Below are 15,553 nucleotides of genomic sequence, written 5' to 3' on the forward strand. Positions count from 1 at the left end.
CACCCAGGAAAATCTACGAAGCCACCATCAGTGTCTTTTTCTTCATTCAAGCCAAAGGTGCCAATTTCTCCCTCGTTGATTCCCAGCTGTTCAAACAAGACAAACTTTGTTTCCTTCCCAACTTTATTCAATAGGTCAATCCTTGATGTTTAATGAGCTATCCCCCTGTCCAGAGGACTATATTAAGTGCTCTGGAGAGTACAATACTCATTCAATCGTATTTATTGAACACTTGTGTGCAAAGCACTGGGCTGAGTGCTTGGGGGAGTACAATATTCATACATTCGATTGTATTTATTGAGCACTTACTGTATGCAGAGCACTGTACTAAGATCTTGGAAAGTACAATTCGGCAACAGATAGAGACAACCTCTATCCAACAGCGGCCTCACAGTCTAGAAGGGGGAGACAGGCAACAACAAAGAAAAACCAAGTAGACAGGCAAAGCTACCATCAAAATAGAGAAATAGAACCATAGATAAATGCAAATCATTAATAAAATAGAGCAATACATATGTACAAATATATACAAGTGCTGTGGGAAGGGGAAGGAGGTAGAGCAGAAGGAGGGAATTGGGGCAATGGGGAGGGGAGGAGGAGCAGAGGGAAAGGGAGGGCTCAGAATGGGAAAGCCTCCTGGAGGAGATGAGCTCTCAGTAGGGCTTTGAAGAGGGGAAGAGAGTTAGTTTGGCTGATGTGAGGAAGGAGGGCATTCCAGGTCAGAGGTAGGACGTGGGCCAGGGGTCGCTGGCAGGACAGGCAAGAATGAGGCCCATTGAGGAGGTTAGCAGCAGAGGAGTGAAGTGTCTGGGCTGGACTATGAAAGGAGAGAAGAGAGGCGAGGTAGGAGGGGGCGAGGTGATGGAGAGCTTTGAAGCCAATAGTGAGGTGTTTTTGCTTCGTGCGAAGGTTGATAGGCAACCACTGGAGATTTCTGAAGAGGGGAGTGACATGTCCAGAGTGTTTCTGCAGAAAGATAATCCGGACAGTGGAGTGAAGTATAGATTGCAATGGGGAGAGACAGGAGGCTGGGAGATCAGAAAGGAGACTGATGCAGTAATCCAGTAGGGATATTATGAGAAGTGGACACATCCTCTTCACAGTGAGTTTAAAGTCTAGAGGGGGAGACAGACATTAATATAAATAAGTTACAGATATGTATATAAATCCTGTGGGGCTGGGAAAGGAATGAATTAAGGGAGCAAGTCAGGGAGACACAGTAGGAAGTGGGAGGAGAGGAAAGGGGGGACTTAGGGAAGGCCTCTTGGCGGAGATGTGCCTTCAATAAGGCTTCGAATAGGGAGAGACTAATTGTCAGTTATGTGGAAGGAGGGCATTCCAGGCAAAGAAGGAGATTGTGGGCAAGAAGCCGGTGGTGAGACAGATGAAATCAAGGTACAGTGAGAAGGTTAGCAATAGGCTTGACTCCTTCTTAAATTTAGGTTTAGGGGTGAATTAAATTGAAGTAGGAGGAGGAACTGAGGTGTACACAAATACTGTTGGGGTGGGGTAGCAAAGTGCTTAAGGGATACAGCCCAAGTGAGAAGCAGCAGGTTCTAGTGGATTGATCACGGGCCTGGGAGTCCAAAGAACTGGCTTCTAATCTCAGCTTTGCCACTTGTGTGCTTTGTGACCTTGGGCTAGTCACTTAACTTTTCTGTGCCCCAGTTACCTCATCTGTAAAATGGGGATTAAGACTGTAAACCATATGTGGGACAGGGACTAAGTCCAACCTGATTAATTTATATCTACCCCAGCGCTTACTTTAGTGCCTGGCACATAGTAACCATTTAACAAATATCATTAAAAAAAGTGCATGGGTAATGCAAAAGGGAGGGAGATGAGAGGTTAAGTTAGGGAAGGCTTCATGGAGGAGATACGATTTTAGTAGGGCTTTGTAGAGAGGGAGAGTGGTGGTCTGGACATGAATGAAGGAGGGAGTTCTAGACAGAATGGAGGGTGTAAGCAAGGGATTGATACTGAAAAAGAAGATGGTGAGTAGATTGGGGTTACAAGAGAGAAGTGTGCAGTTTGGAAGAGAAGTGAGGATGGCATGGAGGAGAGAGATGCAGATAATGAGGCATCTAATAGAGAGATGGGTGGGTAACTCTTGGAGGTTTGGAGGAGTAGGAGAGGTGAATAGAATAATTTCTTTTAGAAAAATGATCTGGGTAGAAAGTGAAGTAGGGCCTGGAGATGGGAGAACCTGGAGGCAGGGAGGGCAGAGAAGCAACTGATCCAGAAGTTGAGGCACCTCTCACTCTCTCTCCCCGTGCAAATCTGTATTACTCCCCCACAGAGACCTCCACTCTCTTGATCCCATCCATCTCTCCAAAAGCACCTCTCCCCACCTTGCCTCCCTATCATCTCTTCCCACTCTTGATGATCAGGTTACCGCTCTCAACTCCACCCTCTCTACTCATCTCAACTCACTCACCCCCCTTTCCCGCCGCCACATGTGTTAACAGTTTGGATGGAGAGGATGGAGTGGATTCTAGAGGTGATGTAAAGGTAGAACTGATAGGATTTGTTGACTGAATATGTGAGTTGAAGAAAAGGGATATAAATCAGGAATACTACCAAAATTTCGGGCTTGCGAGATGGGGAAACTAGAGGTGCTGTTTACAGTGATGAGAGAGTTTGTGGAGGAGGAGGTTTGAATGTGAAGATGAGAAGTTCTGTTTGGAACATTGTAGGTGTGGCTGTTGGCAGGACATCCAGGAAGAGATGACCTGAACTCAGGAAGAATCATAGCATAGTGGAAGAAACGTGGATCTGGGAGCCGGAAGACCTGAATTCTAATCCCAGCTTTGCCATTTAACTGCTGTGTGACCTAGGCCAGGTCCCTTTACTTTTCTGTGCCTCAGTTTCTTCAACTTTAAAGTTGAGATTCAATACCTGTTCTCCCTTCTACTTAGACCGTGAGCTTCATGTGTGGCAGGGATTGGGTCCGACCTGATTAACTTATATGTTCCCCAGCACTGATATCAGAGCTTGACACATAGAGCTTAACAAATACCGTAATTATCGTTATTATTCCTAAGAGAAAATGTGACACCATAGGGGAGGAGAGAAATATGGACTGGAGAGTTATATTTGGGAGTCATCCATCTAGAGATGGTAGTTGGACCCGTGGGAGAAAATACATTTTTTGTAGCTGTTGGGGTTTTGGGTTTTTTTTTATGGTATTTGTTATAATAATGGTGGTTCTGGTTAAACACTTGCTAACTAAGCACTGGGGTAGATACAAGGTGGTCGGGTTGCACACAGTCCCTGTCCTGCATGGGGGTGACAGTCTTAGTCCCCATTTTACAGATGAGGGAACCGAGGCACCGAGAAGTGAAATGACTTGCTCAAGGTCGCACAACCGACAAGTGACAGAGCTGGAATTAGATCCCTGGTCCTTCTGACTCATGGGCCCATGCTCTATCCGCTAGGCCATGCTGCTTCTCTGCCTATCAGTTCCCTAAGGGAGTGTTTGTAGATGGAGACAGCAGAAGGGGACTCAAAACTGAGCCTTGAGGGGATCCTCCCACACAGTTAAGGGTTGAGACATAGACGAGAAGTCCACAAAAGAGAATGGCATGGAGCGTCCACCTTGACAGAAGAAGAAGAGGAGAGGACAGTGTCGGTGAAGCTGAGGTTAGACTCCATTTCCAGGAGAAGGTGGTGGCAGGCAGCTGAGAGGTTGAGGAGGATGAGGATGGAGTAGCGGCCGTTAGATTAGGCAACAAGGAGATCACTGGTGACTTTGGAGAAGGCCGCTCCTCTGGAGTGGAGGATGGTGGAAGCCAGATGACAAAGGGTCAAGGAAAGGAAGTGGAGGCGACAGGGTGTAAAGAACTCATTTGGGGAGCTTGGAAAGAAAGCTTGGAAGGAACATTAGGAGAGAGATGGGCTAATAACTGGAGGGTGACAATGTGGTCGAGAAGGTTTTTTTGGATAGGAGAGACATAGTGGTGTCTCTCTCCCCTTCTAGACTGTGAGCTCGTTGTGGGCAGAGAATGTGTCTGTTTATTGTTATTTTGTACTCTCCCAAGCTCTTAGTACAGTGCTGGATAAATACGATTGAATGAATGAATGAATAGAATTGAATGAATAAATGAGCATGCTTTAATACAGAGGTGAAGACACTGGGGAGTGAGCAGTTCAAAATGGAAGTGAAGGAGGAAAGAGGCAAATTAATAAAAATGCTAGCAGTTGGGGGTCAGAAGTGAAGATGGAAAAGGTGGATTTCAAAAGAAGGAAGGAGACACCTAGGAAGGATGGAATCTTTCTCTCCCCCACCTCTTCAGATCCAATGTGGTTATGGCTTGGGTGTGGGGGATGTGGAGATTCATTTGGTCACATTTACTCAAGCACCTGTGTTTACTCCTTGACAGACTCCATTAACAGCACTGGCATTATTCAGAGGAAGGTGAGAAGCAGCAATGCCCAGTGGCCTGAGAGTCAGAAGTAGCTGAGTTCTAATTCTGCCTTCCACTTGTCCGATGTCTGACCTTGGCCAAGTCACTTCACTTCTCTGTGCCTCGGTTCCTCATCTGTAAAATGGAGATTGAGACGGTGAGCCCCATTTGGGACAGGGACTCTGTCCAACCTGATTATGTTGTATCTACCCTAGTACTTAGTACGGTTTCTGGTACATAGCTAAGTTCTTAACAAATACCACAAAAAAACAAAGAGATCGGGCAACCCAGTCTGGAGGAGGAGAGCAAAACGTCTACCCAAATATTAGCTTGCCTGTTGCAAGGTTTCTGAGTGAGACTTCAGAGAGTTGTCTGAATCTTGGCTACTTTTAACAACTGTGAGATGTTAGTAGTAATAATAATAATAATGTTGGTATTTCTTAAGCGCTTACTACGTGCCCAGCACCGTTCTAAGCGCTGGGGTAGATACAGGGTCATCAGGTTGTCCCACGTGAGGCTCACAGTTAATCCCCATTTTACAGATGAGGTAACTGAGGTACAGAGAAGTGAAGTGACTTGCCCACAGTCACACAGCTGACAAGCGGCAGAGCCGGGAGTCGAACCCATGACCTCTGACTCCGAAGCCCAAGCTCTTTCCACTGAGCCACGCTGAAATGAGCAGAGCAGTGTACGCGTAACTGGGGGAGAATATACTGGTGTGAATCAGACGTAGTCCCTGTCCCTCAGAGGGCTCACAATTCAAAATTAAAGAGTTAGGTGGGGGCTGGCAACAGATTCATAAGGGAAGATGAAATAAGGCACAAAGACAAAAACGAAAATCACAGCATTTAAATCTGCGTCCACAGTGACTGTCACAGTAGCAGCCTTCTCAATCTCCCCGAGATTTTGTGGAGGTGGCACCGGGCTCAGCGTGTGAGGCAGGTTGGGATGGAAATTCCTCGACGCATGGAGGACAGCTGGCGTGGGATCGTGGGGAAGCCGTGTGGTGGTCTGGTACGGGAGAATGCCAGAGGCCTGGGAACCAGGATATTGCAGGGACAGGGGGAGGTGTGACCAAATTACCAGGGGAATCATGTGGCTGCCTGATGGAGAGAGAGCCTCGGGCTGCCCTGCCTTTGACATCTTATAGATGAGAAAACTGAAGCACGGAGAAATGAAGTGACTTTCCCCAGGTCATACAGCAGACAAGTGGCGAAACTGGGATTAGAAGCCAGGTCTTTCTGACTCCCAGGTCTGTGATCTATCCATTAAGCACTTAGCACTTATGTGTCAAGCACTTTTCTAAGCACTGAGCTTGTGAAAGTACAATACAACAGAGTTGGTAGACACATTCTCTGCCCATAAGGAGCTTTGAATCTACCATCCCTTTCAAGGATCCCCTGAAGGATACGGTAGCCCGGGAAATGCGGTGAAACATATGAATCTGCTAATTCCTCTTCACTTCTGATCAATTGATCGTATTTACTGAGTGCTTGCTCTGTGCAGAGCACTGTACTAAGTGCTTGGGAAGCAGCGTGGCTCACTGGAAAGAGCACGGGCTTTGGAGTCAGAGGTCATGGGTTCGAATCCCGGCTCTGCCACTTGCCAGCTGTGTGACTTTGGGCAAGTCACTTAACATCTCGGTGCCTCAGTTCCCTCATCTGTAAAATGGGGATTAAGACTGTGAGCCCCATGTGGGACAACCTGATTCCCCTGTGTCTACCCCAGCGCTTAGAACAGTGCTCGGCACATAGTAAGCGCTTAACAAATACCAACATTATTATTATTATTATTATTAAAATAACAGAATTGGTAGACATGTTCCCTGCCCACAAGGAACTCACAATCTAGAATTTGTCTGTTATGAAAAATTCCATATAGCTCCAGTGAAAACGATGCTTTGACTAAGGTGTTTGCTAAAATGGCTTCGCGGTCACCATGGCATTTGCTCACCTTCTTTTTAATGTCTGAGTCAGAAACACCCTTGGATTAGGAGTGGATGTAGTGGGCAAGACATATATCTGTAGAGTATTGTGTGTGCTCTGTTCCTAAATCAAGCTGAAGTGTCTGTAGCCTGTAACACCCTCCCTCCTCAAATCCAACAATTACTCTCCACCCCTTCACAGCCCTGTTGAAGGCACATCTTCTCCAAGAAGCCTTCCCAGAGTAAGCCCCACTTTTTCTCCTCTCCCACTCCCTTCTGTTTCACCCTGATTTGCTCCCTTTGTTCTCCCTGCCCCCAGCCTCGCAGCACTTATGTACCTATCTTTGTAATTTTATTATTTGTATTGATGACTGTCTCCCCAGTCTAGACTGTACGCTTGTTGTGGGCAGGGAATGTGACTTTACTGTTGTACTGTACTCTCTCAAGTGCTGAGTACAGTACTCTGCGCACAGTGAGCGCTCAATAAATATGATTGAATGAATGAAAAGTAAGAGAAAAATAAGGAAAAAAAATAAAGAAAAGCTCATCCCTTACTCTGAGCCCCATCTGGGAAAGGAGCCATATCCAATTTAATTGTCGCACACATGCCCCAGTGTTTGACATATATATAATAACTGCTTAATACCTACCACAATTAAGCACCTTATGTTCAGTGTACCCTACTTCGGTGGCTGCATCTTCCCTTCAGGATTGCTTGAAAATTCTCTTTTCTCTCCTCTCCTTTTCTCCATGTTCCTGGGAACTTGCTTATATCTCCTTACACCACTGCTTGGGATTTTACTACTTGAAAAATCCTGGATTGACATGTTTTTTCAGGACCTAAAGTCTGGGCCATGGGAAGCAGGCATTCTGTGGTCCACAGTCATGTGGTTAACTATTCTAAGCATGGGTAAAGATTTCTGGCAGAGAGCCCCACATTTATTCAGCCTCTAGCTGGGAATTTTGGCTCCTCTACTATAGAAATGGATAGAAGAGAAACTACGGGTCGAGCACGCGTAGAAAAAGCAGAGTACGAGGGTTTGGAGACTCCCTCGTGTGCCGAATTCACACAACCAACCACTTATTCTCTCGAGCCCCACGTCTCTGTCATAACGCTAACGGTCGGAACCGTCTTGTTTGGTTTCCTGACACCGGAAGATGAAGCTCTGAGGGACTCGGGTCTCTTTGAGAGGCTGCCATTTCATTCTTTTCTGAAGTCATTACCTCTGACAGGACCTCCTCAGCCTCGTGTCGGTGTCTGTGTGAATCAAGCTGCAAATGGAGGGAGGTCGATGGAGCTTAGTTTCTGTTTTAAAGCTGAGGTAGAGAAAAATGGTACCGTTTCAGTTCCTCCTCCCTTCCCTCACCCCGTGAAACAGGACTATGGGGTAGGTGACTGGTGGGAGACCGACTTGAAGGGGAGTCATTTTCTTTTTTTAAGTTAACGGTATTTGTTAAGCATTACTATGTGCCAGGCACTGTTCTAAGCTCTGGGGTAGATACAACTTAATCAGGTTGGACTCGGCCCCTGTCCCACACGGGGCTCACAGTTTTAATCCCCAGTTTACAGATGAGATTACTGAGGCACGGAGAAGTGAAGTGACTGGGCTTAAGTCGCACAGCACACAAGTGATGGAGCCAGGATTAGAACCCCTGACCTTCTGCCTCCCAAGCCTGGACTCTATCCACTAGGCCACGCTGCTTCTTGAAATGTAAGCAGTGGCTGGGTACCTCCTGTTAGGACGTTCCTCAGTTGCTGCTCCTTGTAGAATTAGGGTGCTCACGGGTGGAGTGATTCCCCCCTCTTTCTTGAGAAAACCACATGTGTGGTGGCTGAGGTGATGCTGAAAAATGAATCACTTAAAGTCAATATGTAAAAAGTATCTCTTGAAAAATAGGTGCAATCATCTTTGGTGAACAACAATCGGTAATAACATATTTATTAAGTGCTTAGTCAATTGTATTTATTGAATGCTTACTGTGTGCAGAGCAGTTTACAAAGTGCTCGGGAGAGTACAAGATAATTCTATAACAGACACATTCCCTGGTCACAACAAGCTTTGAGTCTAGAAGAGAATTGTTCCCTTCTAGACTATAAGTTTATTGTCTGCAGAGCACTGTATTAAGCAGGTGAGAATTACGTAGCTTCTCTCCTTTAATGGGGCTCACAATCTATGACATTATGACATTTATTCAGCACGGTCAGTGACGGATTGACACATTTTAGTCAATCATATTTTTTGAGTGCTTACTGAGTACAGAGCACTGTATTAAGCACTTGGGAGAGTACAATATAACAATAAACAGATTCCCTGCCCATGCTCAGGTGCAATCCTTCAAGATGCTATGACAAACAGGGACTTAATAGTGGCTACTGATCTTATAGCTGAAGGCCCTAGGTCAACCAATCGCCAGAGTAGGGACAGGACCAGTGAAGAGGGAGGCAGGACTGTCCTTGAAGCTCCACAGGAGGAAGAAATTCATGCTAGGGGATTCAGTTTATTGAACACTAATTAATTAATTGCAGAGCACTGTACTTGGAGCTTGGGAGGATATAATATAACAATATAACCGACGTATTCCCTACCCACATCGAGCTTACGGTCTAGAGGGGGAGTGATCTAGGGACAAGGACGCACCCACTTTTCTCCGAACCAGAAAACCTGGAGCTGATCGCCCGGGGGCAGGGATGGGGGGAACCCCAGTCTCGACTGCCACTGCCGGGTCGTCTCTTGGTCAGTTGCCAAAAGCTGCGGCTGTTAGAGAAGCAGCGTGTCCTAGTGGAAAGGGCAAGGGCTGAGGAGTCAGAGGTGGTGGGTTCTAATGCTGGCTTTTCCACTTATCAGCTGTGCTTACTATGTGCCAAGTATTGTACTATTACTACTAATAGCAATAATGATAATTGTGATATTTAAGTGCTAACTATGTGGCAAGCACTGGTCTCAGCACTGGGAAAGCATGGCATAGCGGGTAGAGCACAGTCTTAGGATTCAGGAGGTCATGGGTTCTAATCCTGGATCCACCACTTTCATTCATTCATTCAATCGCGTTTATAGAGTGCTTACTGTGTGCAGAGCACTGTACTAAGAGCTTGGGAGACTACAGTACAACAATAAAGAGATCCATTCCCTGCCCACAACAGGATTACAGTCTAAAGAAGCTTACAGTCCGCTGTAAGCAAGTCACCTTGCTCACCTTGGGCAAGTCACTCCTCACCTCCGCCAAACTGATTCTCTTTCCCTCTTCAAAACCCTACTTAAAACTCACCTCCTCCAAGAGGCGTTCCCAGACTGAGCTCCTCTTCCCCCTCTACTCCCTCTGCCATCCCCCCTTTACCTCTCCGCAGCTAAAGCCTCATTTTCCCCTTTTCCCTCTGCTCCTCCACTTCTCCCTTCCCATCCCCACAGCACTGTACTCGTCCGCTCGACTGTATATATTTTCGTTACCCTATTTATTTTGTTAATGAATTGTACATCGCCTCGATTCTATTTAGTTGCCATCGGTTTTTACGAGATGTTCTTCCCCTCGACTCTATTTATCGCCATCGTTCTCGTCTGTCCGTCTCCCCCGATTAGACCGTAAGCCCGTCAAACGGCAGGGACCGTCTCTATCTGTTGCCGACTTGTTCATCCCAAGCGCTTAGTACAGTGCTCTGCACATAGGAAGTGCTCAATAAATACTATTGAATGAATTCTCTGTGCTTAAGTTACCTCATCTGTAAAATGGGGATCGAGACTGTGAGCCCCATGTGGGACAGAAACCATGTCCGATATAATTTGCTTATACCTACTCCAGCACTTAATACAGTGGCTGGCACATAGTAAGCACTAAAATACCACAATTATCATTATTATTATTTTAATTATTAATAAGGTCGTCATATTAGACTCAGTTCCTGTCCAAAAGGGCTTCCTATCCAAGTAGGAAGAACAGGTATTGAATCCCCATTTTACAGTTGAAGTAACTGAAGCCAAGAGAAATTAAGTGATTTGCCCAAAGGTACACAGCAGACATGTGGCAGAGGTAGGATTTGAACCCAGGTCCTCTGATTCCCAGACCAATGCTCTTTCCACTGGGCCATGGGGATCACAGTTGAAGTAGGAGGGAGTGTGGGCATTGAGTACAATCTTTAAGGCAACCAGAAAAGTAACAGACTCCCAGGAGCGATGTTCAAATTCACCCAGTGTTACGGAGGAAATGTAATACCGTCCAGTTCTCTAGACTGTAAGCTCCTTGTGGGCAGGACTGTGTCTACCAAGTCTTTTGTACTCTTCCAATCACTCAATACACGGTTCTTCATATAATAAGTACTCAGTAAATGCCATTGTTTGTTTGAATGATTCTCCAAGATGCGTTCAGGACCCAACGCCGATAGTTCTGGATATATTTTTTTTCTTTTGAAGAAAAAATAAAGCACTGAGAAGGATACTTCCATTATACAAAGTGGCATAAATCACACCCACGAAGAGTAAATATAAAGCTGTTCCCGGACCAAAACCACCACCGTTATTTTATTGCAAAGAATGGGTAGGTGGTGATTTCCTCTGGCTTCTCTGCCTCCTTCCTACTATTTCTCATTTCTGACCATGACAGACCTAGGTAGGGTTTGGAGCTATTTCATTGAATAGTATTTATTCAATAGTATTTATTGAGTGCTTACTATGTGCAGAGCACTGTACTAAGCGCTTGGGATGAACAAGTCGGCAACAGATAGAGACGGTCCCTGCCGTTTGACGGGCTTACGGTCTAATCGGCCCAACCCTGCGATAGTGCCTCAGGTGGCTATTTTTCAGATCCAACAAGGCTCCAAATTTCCTGGCGAATGATGATCTTTTCCCCTAGTCTAGTGCTGGGTTAGTCAGGTTCAGTAGAATGGATTAAACACCAGTTCTTTTCTGATTGCTCGTGAGCATTCAATATACATAAAAGACTCGTTTCTTCCTAGAGGAGTTAACAATCAAAATATGGCTGGGGATGTGGGTTTGACTTGGTGAGAACCAGAGTCAGGGTTACCCTAGGAGATCCTCAGGTTGGATTCGTGTAGTTTCAAAATCCCAAAGATCCCAGCCTGCCCCATAGGATATCTGAAGCACCTGCTAAATTCTGGCTTGATCCCTTCTCTGGAGGTTATCTGGGCTGCATCCACTGCAACTTTCCTCAAGCACAAGTGAGACATCCTCCCTCTCCAAGCCTAAATAATATTACTACTACTAATCATCATAATAATGGCATTTAATTATGGTATTTGTTAAGCGCTTACTATCTGCCAAGCACTATTCTAAGCACTGGGGTAGGTACAAGATAATCAGGCCGGACACAATCCCCGTTGCACGTGGGGCTCACAGTCTCAAAGCCATTCTACAGATGGGGTAACTGAGGCCCAGAGAAGTTAAGTGACTTGTCCAAGGTCACAGCAGACAAGCAGCAGAGCCAGGATTAGAACCCAAGTTCTCTGACTCGGAAGCCCGTGCTCTTGTCACTAGGCCATGCTGCTTCTCCCAAGAAGCTCAAGCCTTCTCCGATCTGGATGTACAGTTCTGGCCCCCAGGTATCAAGAAGCATGGGCATGGGAGTCAGAAGCACCTGGATTCTAATCCTGGATCTGCCACTTGTCTGCTGTGTGAGCTTGGGCAAGTCACTTTGTTTCTCTGTGCCTCAGTTACCTCATCCACGTAATGGGGATTAACATCGTGAGCCTCATGTAGGACGCGGATGGTGTCCAACCTAATTAGCTTGTATCTGCCCCAGCGCTTAATACGGTGCCTGGCACAGAGTAAGAGCTTAACAAATACCATTTTATTTTAAAGAAAGGGTAAATCAAAATTGATTAGATGTTTAGTTCCCAGCGTTTGCTTTCTCATCTGCTTCACCCTTGTTGAGACCTGCAGTGTTCTCAGCTTGTAAACGTAGTAAATGTAGGTGCCTTTTCAAGGTGTTCAATTAGAAACACATCTCTGCCATCATTGCAATTACAGGGCTATTTCTGGCCCTCTCAGCTCTGTGTGGGTGAAACCATGCTCAGGATTCCCCACCCTGAGAGATAGAAGTAAAAGTAATAATAGTATTCACCGAGTGCCCATTGGATGCAATATATTACACTGGGGAGGTACAAACCAGAGAAGTGGTCAGGTCCCTGCTCACAAGAAGCTTATGATCTCCAACAGAGAAAGGAAAACTCCAAAATATTCCATTCCACACTCTCCTGATCTGCTAACTGGGTTTGCTTCTCCACTGAGATGTTATAATTGTGGTATTAATTAAAATGCTTCCTACGTGCCGAGCACTGTACTAAGTAATAATAATAATAATGTTGGTATTTGTTAAGCGCTTACTATGTGCAGAGCACTGTTCTAAGCGCTGGGGGAGATACAGGGTAATGAGGTTGTCCCACGTGAGGCTCACAGTCTTCATCCCCATTTTCCAGATGAGGTCACTGAGGCCCAGAGAAGTGAAGTGACTTGCCCACAGTCACCCAGCTGACAAGAGGCAGAGCAGGGATTCGAACCTATGACCTCAGACTCCGAAGCCCAGGCTCTTTCCACTGAGCCACGAGTCGGATGGGGAAGTACGGGGGTGGGTACCAAAAAATCGGGTTGAACACAGTCCCTGTCCCACATAGGGCTCAGAGTCTCAATCCCCACTTTACAGATGAGGTAACCGAGGTCCAGAAAAGTGAAGTAATAGTAATAATGTTGGTATTTGTTAAGCGCTTACTATGCAGAGCATTGTCTTAAGCGCTGGGGTAGATACAGGGTCATCAGGTTGTCCCACGTGAGGCTCACAGTCTTCAGCCCCATTTTACAGATGAGGTAACTGAGGCACAGAGAAGTTAAGTGACTTGCCCACAGTCACACAGCTGACAAGTGGCAGAACTGGAATTCGAACCCACGAGCTCTGACTCCCAAGCCCGGGCTCTTTCCACTGAGCCAAGCTGCGACTTCCCCAGGGTCACACAACAGACAAGTCGTGGAGCCGGTATTAGATCTCATGACCTTCTGACTCCCAAACCTCTACTCTATCCACTACACCATGCTGCTTCACATATGAGGGGATTTCGAGTTGTTATTAACAACCTTGTCAAATTAATAATCACTGTGGTAGATAAATGCTTACTATGCACCAAGCACTGTACTAAATGGAGTAGATAGAAGATAATCAAGCTGGACACCATCCCTGCCCGCCATGGGGCTAAGTAGGAGGAAGAACAGGGATTGAATTCCCATTTTCCAGATGTGGACACTGAAACACAGAACAGTTAAGTGAATATTTCTTGTGGGTGGAGAGTCTCAGTGCTAACTTGAGTTTAACGCAGAAGTTTGGCTTTGCTGGAAGGAACTTCCCCGTGTAGAAAATTTCACTGAAAAACACATTGCCCCATAATGGCCTCTGTTCTTTCATTCAATAGTATTTATTGAGCGCTTACTATGTGCAGAGCACTGTACTAAGCGCTTGGAATGAACAAGTCGGCCACAGATAGAGACGGTCCCTGCCGTTTGACGGGCTCACGGTCTAATCGGGGGAGACGGGCGGACGAGAACGATGGCGATAAATAGAGTCGAGGGGAAGAACGTCTCGTAAAAACAATGGCAACTAAATAGAATCGAGGCGATGTACATTTCATCAACAAAAGAATTAGGGTGATGAAGATATATACAGCCGAGCGGACGAGTACGGTGCCGAGGGGATGGGAAGGGAGAGGGGGAGGAGCAGAGGGAGATGGGGGGAAAAGAGGGTTAAGCTGCGGAGAGGTGAAGGGGGGGCGGTAGAGGGAGAGGGGCAGCTCAGACTGGGAAGGCCTCTTGGAGGAGGTGAGCTTTAAGTAGGGATTTGAAGAGGGGAAGAGAGTTAGTTTGGCAGAGGTGAGGAGGGAGGGCGTGGCCCGGAGGTCGAAGGCGGGATGGGCGAGACCGAGGGACGGTGAGGAGGTGGGCGGCGGAGGAGCGGAGCGTGCGGGGTGGGCGGTGGAAAGAGAGAAGGGAGGAGAGGTAGGAAGGGGCAAGGTGGCGGACAGCCTCGAAGCCTAGAGTGAGGAGTTTTTGTTTGGAGCGGAGGTCGATAGGCAACCGCTGGAGGTGTTTAAGAAGGGGAGTGACATGCCCAGATCGTTTCTGCAGGAAGATGAGCCGGGCAGCGGAGTGAAGAATAGACTGGAGCGGGGCGAGAGAGGAGGAAGGGAGATAGTGTCTGGGTGTCTGGGTCTCTTTCCTGGGGGTAAGAAGGGTTCTGGATCCTAGTGGGACACGAGGGCTCAGGTGTGGGTGTAAAGAAGAAGAAAAAAAACATTTGGGATGTAGATGTGAGCTCAATCAGTCTGCGGTATTTATTGAGTACTAACAGAGTGGCAGAGCTCTGCCACTTGTCAGCTGTGTGACTGTGGGCAAGCCACTTCACTTCTCTGTGCCTCAGTTACTCATCTGTAAAATGGGGATTAACTGTGAGCCTCATGTGGGACAACCTGATGACCCTGTATCTACCCCAGCGCTTAGAACAGTGCTCTGCACATAGTAAGCGCTTAACAAATACCAACATTATTATTATTACAAAGTGTTTGGGAGAGTAAAATACAACAGAATTGGTAGACCCTCTCCCTGCCCACAAGGAAATAATGATAATTCTATTTATTTTGATTAATGATGTGTATATATCTATAATTATATTTATAATGATGTTACTGATGTCTGTTTACTTATTTTGATGCCTGTCTTCCCCCTTCTAGAATGTGAGCCCATTGTGGGCAGGGATTGTCTCTGTTGCTGAAAAGTACTTCCCAAGCGCTTAGTACAGTGCTCTGCACACAGTAAGCGCTCAATAAATACTATCGAATGAATGAATGAAAGTAATTACAGTCTAGAGAGGAAGACAGGCATTAGTTTAAATAAAGGACATGGACATGTGCTGTGGGGCTGAGGGTGGGGTGGGTATCAAATTCTTAATGGGTACAGATCCAAGTGCGTAGAACAGATGATTCAGAAAAGCTATGGAATTTTCAAGGGTAGCTTTTCACATGGTGACAGGCTTGGAAGAGTCTTCCCAAAACCATTTCCCAGAGCTGAATACTGAGGTAGAGTCATTTAAGGGGCTGACTCGGAATCAGAGATTCAAAGGCAGCAATAGAACCCAAGGATTCTAGTCCACAGGCTCGTGTTCATGCTGCTCCTGGATGCTTCTCACTCGGTGAGCATTATTACTGAAAGTAAGCTCCTACAAAGTCATCTGCTCTCTC

Source organism: Ornithorhynchus anatinus, chromosome 4 (genome assembly GCF_004115215.2).
Source record: "Ornithorhynchus anatinus isolate Pmale09 chromosome 4, mOrnAna1.pri.v4, whole genome shotgun sequence".
Taxonomy (NCBI): Eukaryota; Metazoa; Chordata; class Mammalia; order Monotremata; family Ornithorhynchidae; genus Ornithorhynchus; species Ornithorhynchus anatinus.